This window comes from Notolepis coatsorum (genome assembly GCF_963971535.1).
Source record: "Notolepis coatsorum genome assembly, chromosome: 11".
Lineage (NCBI taxonomy): Eukaryota > Metazoa > Chordata > Actinopteri > Aulopiformes > Paralepididae > Notolepis > Notolepis coatsorum.
The window spans coordinates 80,840,406-80,847,853 of NC_140175.1; positions in this window are offsets into that span (position 1 = coordinate 80,840,406).

The window sequence follows — 7,448 nt, forward strand, 5'->3', positions numbered from 1 at the left end:
TTAAAGGAGAACACCACACATGGGTTAAAGGAGAACACCACACACAGGTTAAAGGAGAACACCACACAAGGGTTAAAGGAGAACACCACACAAGGGTTAAAGGAGAACACCACACAAGGGTTAAAGGAGAACACCACACAAGAGTTAAAGGAGAACACCACACAAGGGTTAAAGGAGAACACCACACATGGGTTAAAGGAGAACACCACACAAGGGTTAAAGGAGAACACCACACAAGGGTTAAAGGAGAACACCGCACAAGGGTTAAAGGAGAACACCACACATGGGTTAAAGGAGAACACCACACAAGGGTTAAAGGAGAACACCACACAAGGGTTAAAGGAGAACACCACACATGGGTTAAAGGAGAACACCACACATGGGTTAAAGGAGAACACCACACATGGGTTAAAGGAGAACACCACACAGGGGTTAAAGGATAACACCACACATGGGTTAAAGGAGAACACCACACATGGGTTAAAGGAGAACACCACACATGGGTTAAAGGAGAACACCACACATGGGTTAAAGGAGAACACCACACACAGGTTAAAGGAGAACACCACACAAGGGTTAAAGGAGAACACCACACAAGGGTTAAAGGAGAACACCACACAAGGGTTAAAGGAGAACACAGCACAAGGGTTAAACGAGAACACCACACACAGGTTAAAGGAGAACACCACACAAGGGTTTAAGGAGAACACCACACAAGGGTTAAAGGAGAACACCACACACAGGTTAAAGGAGAACACCACACATGGGTTAAAGGAGAACACCACACAAGGGTTAAAGGAGAACACCGCACAAGGGTTAAGGGAGAACACCACACATGGGTTAAAGGAGAACACAGCACAAGGGTTAAAGGAGAACACCACACACAGGTTACAGGAGAACACCACACAAGGGTTAAAGAGAACACCACACAAGGGTTACAGGAGAACACAGCACATGGGTTAAAGGAGAACACCACACAAGGGTTAAAGGAGAACACCACACAAGGGTTAAAGGAGAACACCACACACGGGTTAAAGGAGAACACCACACAAGGGTTTAAGGAGAACACCACACATGGGTTAAAGGAGAACACCACACACAGGTTAAAGGAGAACACCACACAAGGGTTAAAGGAGAACACCACACAAGGGTTAAAGGAGAACACCACAAGGGTTAAAGGAGAACACAGCACAAGGGTTAAAGGAGAACACCACACATGGGTTAAAGGAGAACAACACACAAGGGTTAAAGGAGAACACCACAAGGGTTAAAGGAGAACACCACACATGGGTTAAAGGAGAACACCACACACGGGTTAAAGGAGAACACCACACAAGGGTTTAAGGATAACACCACACAAGGGTTAAAGGAGAACACCACACACAGGTTAAAGGAGAACACCACACAAGGGTTAACGGAGAACACCACACAAGGGTTAAAGGAGAACACCACACAAGGGTTAACGGAGAACACCACACAAGGGCTAAGCAACTTTCACATTTCAGCAGATGAAAGGTTTTGCACTACAGCCCCTGTGTTGTACAGAAAGGGGTTCCCCGCCGGTCAGAGCTGTGCACGCCCAACCAATCCCGCACAATTTTACTTTGAACCACTGACCTTTAAAATGTGCAGCCAATGGCTTTACAGTAGGTAATGTAGTCACTGGTCATTTCCAAAATGGAGACAAATTAAGCTGCTTGATGAATTCACGATAGTCTACATTTCATAATATATTAGAGTTGTGGTGTTTTCCATGTCGGTTTTGAGATGTGTAGTGTGTAGTGTGTAGTGTTTTTTTTTGTCATTTTCATTGTATGTGTTGGAGCACTATGCTTATGCCATTGAAACGTGAATGCTACTCTATTCTGACGTTTTCTCTGCTCTGTCTTTCTGCTCCAGTTGGGAATGGCGGAACTGATTAGCATTACAGGGACAATTAGTGACACTGAGTGAGGGGTGGTGAAAATAACCTTAGCCACCATTATCAGACAGCGAACTGGAAAACACACCCCACCTCGACCGCCTTCCCAAAACTCCTGCCACACTCTCCTGCCCAGAGCTGTTCCTAGTATTTTTGGGGGCCCTAAGCAAAACAGATTTTTTTGGGGCTCTTCCTTTTTATTTTATAGGGGCACTTCACCAAAGAATGCTGCTGATTTATTTTGCACATAATCTCACACACATCCAAAGCCGTTTTGCACACATTCATTTAGTTTGACAGTTATTGCGAGTAAATTAGTTTGAATGCCGCCAGTGATGTCATCAGGGGATTGATTCCTTGTGTTGTGTTAATTACAGCACCATGAAACGATAGAATGGTAAATTAATACATAGCATACATTGTCTTATAGGGACTGCTACCGTAAAATTTCATTGAGCTGTAATTACTGTAACACAACACAAGGATTCAATTACCCTGATGACATCACTGGTGGCCACATTCAAACTAATTTACTCTCAATAACTGTTTTACTAACTTTCTCTGAATTACATAGTTCTACTTGCAGCTCAATACAGTGTTTTTGGTCCCCTGGGGGTCACCGGAACCCACTGTGAGAGTCACTGTCATAGACCAGCAATGTCACTAACTCTTTCTGTCACATCTCACTCACTCACTCACTCACTCACTCACTCGCTCACTCACTCGCTCACTCACTCGCTCACTCACTCGCTCACTCACTCGCTCACTCACTCACTCACTCACTCACTCATGGTGCATTATATTGTAGCCAGGAGAGCCACAGCCAACTCAACTGTCTAAAAACACAACTCATTCAGTAGTAGCCCAGTTGACAAGATTTTGGTCAGTATGATGCAAGATGAAAACGAAGGGTATGAATTATAACCTATAAACAACTCACATCCCTGTTAAAAAGTAATGTCAAGGTTGTATCTTTGTGCGTAATGTGCACCAGCCATGAATCCAAAACTGAGTCAGAGGAAATGGCTGAGAAGGAAATAAAACCTTGCCCTATCTAAAAGAATAAACAAGGGGTAGGGAATAAGGAAATCAGGGTAGCCAACTAGTCTAAGTTACGAATTGTAACAGGCCAAATAGGGGACCATCTTTATGCATAAATTACGTGTAAAAGCACTGATCCTAGCCCAGATGTTCTTAAGCAGGCTGCCACAGAGGACAGGTAGGAAGTAAGAAGAGTGACATTGTTCGTGAGCTGTGGCACTCTGTGCTGTGGAGGAGAAAGCCACAGGTCAAACAGCTGACGGTGGAGAGGCTGATTCTGTCTCTGCTCTGGTTGCCGGATGGAATCTGGACGGAGAAGAGAGACCAGAGTTGTATCCAGCCACAGGATGCCCTCTTTCTGCTGATGCACACGCCCATCTACCTTCACATGCAGTGGCTTTAATCCCAGCCATGTCCTCACCAGCCATGGCTATGTCACTGTAGGGAAAACGAGGGCGCAGTAGAGGTTGCTGCTTTGTTGCTGGGCCACGGAAACACTTGCGGAATTCCCCTGAGCGATGCGGCACCGCATATATGCAAAGCAGAGGGGTGTGGTCCTGGTCAGTGATAGGGGTGTGGTCCTGATCAGTGATAGGGGTGTGGTCCTGGTCAGTGATAGGGGTGTGGTCTTGGTCAGTGATAGGGGTGTGGTCTTGGTCAGTGATAGGGGTGTGGTCTTGGTCAGTGATAGGGGTGTGGTCCTGATCAGTGATAGGGGTGTGGTCTTGGTCAGTGATAGGGGTGTGGTCCTGATCAGTGATAGGGGTGTGGTCCTGGTCAGTGATAGGGGTGTGGTCCTGGTCAGTGATAGGGGTGTGGTCCTGGTCAGTGATAGGGGTGTGGTCCTGATCAGTGATAGGGGTGTGGTCTTGGTCAGTGATAGGGGTGTGGTATTGGTCAGTGATAGGGGTGTGGTCTTGGTCAGTGATAGGGGTGTGGTCTTAGTCAGTGATAGGGGTGTGGTCTTGGTCAGTGATAGGGGTGTGGTCCTGATCAGTGATAGGGGTGTGGTCTTGGTCAGTGATAGGGGTGTGGTCTTGGTCAGTGATAGGGGTGTGGTCCTGGTCAGTGATAGGGGTGTGGTCCTGATCAGTGATAGGGGTGTGGTCTTGGTCAGTGATAGGGGTGTGGTCTTGGTCAGTGATAGGGGTGTGGTCCTGTACAGTGATAGGGGTGTGGTCTTGGTCAGTGATAGGGGTGTGGTCTTGGTCAGTGATAGGGGTGTGGTCCTGGTCAGTGATAGGGGTGTGGTCTTGGTCAGTGATAGGGGTGTGGTCCTGTACAGTGATAGGGGTGTGGTCTTGGTCAGTGATAGGGGTGTGGTCTTGGTTAGTGATAGGAGGTGTGGTCTTGGTCAGTGATAGGGGTGTGGTCCTGTACAGTGATAGGGGTGTGGTCTTGGTCAGTGATAGGGGTGTGGTCCTGGTCAGTGATAGGGGTGTGGTATTGGTCAGTGATAGGGGTGTGGTCTTGGTCAGTGATAGGGGTGTGGTCCTGGTTAGTGATAGGAGGTGGTCTTGATAGGTGCATTGAGAGTAATTATTTCAGAGGGTGCCTATGTGCAGGAGCAGTCCAATAGACAAAGCTAGGTGCTGAAGCCAGCATGAGATATAACTATAGGGTTTAGATTGAAAATAAAAGTCCTGTGAGCCTACTTGAAAAAGAGATGATCGTCAATTCAATCCTCATCAAACCTTTATTTATACTTTAAATCAATTAGATTTAAAATCAATTGAGGTTGCCCTCATTTCCAATGATGACGAGTTATAGATCAAATAAATAAAACACGATTAAAAGTAATAATAGAAACAAGCTAAAGAAAAATTCACCTCGAATACAAGAAAGAAATTACGATAAAACAAAGGAAATCAGCTGAAACAATTACAGAAGGATACACAGTGATTAGTGATCATGGCTTTGAACTGTACATAGGTTGAGAGAGTATTGATCTTTAAACTGTGTTGAAGGCTGTTCCATGAATCATGAATGAGTGCATGTGGGCGTGCTCCTTTAAGTGCCTACAAATGGTGGATAAAATGTGAAACTGGCCCTGAAATTTGACTACCTCCACACCCCCGGCTGGAACTCTGATTTTATCATCTTTTTTATCTTATTGACATTATGGGTCAGCAAGGGGCCAGAACATGGGGACTTGGGGCTGCAAGCTCACCAGGTGTCTTTGGTATATCCACTGGCTAGTTAAAGGCCCAATCCATAATCCAGACGTAAACAGATGGGTTTACGCCCAAAAAAATTAAAGATAGGAATGAAGACGTGTTTTCATTCTCTGGTTGATTGACTGGGCTTTTGATACAGTGACTAACAGTAGACAGATCAATATCAGATTTTAATTGTATTTGCTGTAGCTTGTGTGTCTATATAGGGTTTGTTTAAGTTTGTAATGTTTGTAAACACTACAGTAAAGTTCCGCTAAGCTTATTTTCCACCAATTTATTTCCACAAAGTGTTCCAGAATGTATGGGAATATTCCCCTCATTTTATATAATCATCAGAAATAATGACTCTGGACTGGGGCTTTAAGGCATGAGACAGTTAATCATGTCTCAAGCTTGATGTCATGCAACGTGAGGGAGAAACAGGCTTTAAATTACATACCACCACCAGGGCCATCCTGCCCACTAGGCAGATCAAGCTCTATGCTTAGAGCCCCAAACCCATCCATAATTAGGGCCCCAAACCCATCAGAAATAATAATAATAAAAATAATAATTCTCAGTATAATAATAATAATAATATATCTATCTTATATAGCGCTTTTCCAGGTGCTCAAAGACTCAAAGACTGCCGAATTAGTAGTGGAATTATTTAATCCAGACCCTCTTAGTTATTTAATTGGTGGTAGGGAGGGAGGGTGGAAGGGCCCCAAAATAACTTTTGCCTTAGGCTCCAAAAGGTCTAGGGGCAGCTCTGACCACCACGATCACCATGAACCCCAACACCACCATTTATTATGTCTTAGTTGCACTGCTAGTGCTACCAGTGTAAACCTGATTGGAGACGTCCAAACATCTCTTTCTCTCTCTCTCTCTCTCTCTCTCTCTCTCTCTCTCTCTCTCTCTCTCTCTCTCTCTCTCTCTCTCTCTCTCTCTCTCTCTCTCTCTCTCTCTCTCTCTCTCTCTCTCTCTCTCTCTCTCTCTCTCTCTCTCTCTCTCTCTCTTTTTCATTTTCATTTGCTGGACCACCAGGTTCCCTCAGCTGCCTCCCGGTAATTGATTTCTAGACAATAGGGGGTGATCCACTCTCATAACAAACAACCATCAGAGAGCAGGTCTAAGCCGTAGCCGGAATACCTGAAAGGATCCCTTCCCACTCAGCACCTCGCTCCGCTCCCCGTCGAGCATGACAGGCGGACGTGTTGTTTTCCATCGGGGAGTAGCGGACCATCACACAGGCTTACAGGCAATGGGATGGAGAGAAGGAGAGAACGGGACAAAGGGAAAAGAGAGCGGTGAGGCTAGCTTGTCTTAAAGCGTGTCTTCTTTCCTCTGTCTCTCTCTTTAAAATAACTCTAAAAGCCTGAAGAAACACAGATCATCTCCCCTTGTCTTGTCTTTTTTTTTTTTACTTAATAAAGGAACACACCAACATGATGGGACATTTCCTTACCGTCTTCTCCAGAGTCAGACAAGAAGATAGATTCCAATTTCCTCTCTGTGTGTCAGTGGCGGCTAGTGAAAATTATTCTCTAGAGAATCGTTGTGATTTAAACATGTAAACGAAGCACTCAGAGAAGAAAATAAATGGAAAAGAGAAGCCGTATCAGGGTCTGACAGCACTACAATTAAATTTTCATATCATAACAGGCTGAGACTCACTTTTTTTCCCCATACAAATTGGAAGAGCCTTCACGCTAACCCTTCGATAAGCTTTGTGGTCCGGGCATAAATGTGTCCATAAATCCATTTAGTTAGATCCAACACTTGTGATTATTATCAATTTCCAACAATGACAACAACTATTAGTGTAATCCTGTCTCTCGAGTCCCTGCGTCCATTATTGTTGTCGTCATCAGTCCGTGCACCCCCTAACACAGCAATGACTCTGCTTGGGGCACTAGAAAAATGGCCCATCATATTTGAAGCCGCTGATTGGCTACATTTAGTTGCTAGGTGCATTTATGACCTCTTCCACCCGACGGGACCGGTACCGGTCCCAAAATGACATCATTCATTCATCATCAACATAAATCAATCTCTTCAGACTGTTTGATAAAAGTATCGTTTTTATTTTCAAACGTATTCAAGTATAAACATCATAACCATGTCACAACAGCATTCATAATGTATATTATCATCAATATGTTAGTTTAACAATAGGTTAAAGTGTTATTAGATAGATTTTACTTTTTGTTTTTATATTGAGTTGGTCACTTGGTCGCGAAAGTCCACCATCTTGGAAATCTGAAGTCGGGAATTGTAGGGTTTTTTTACGGCATTTTGAAGAGGACACCCACAGCTTTCAATGT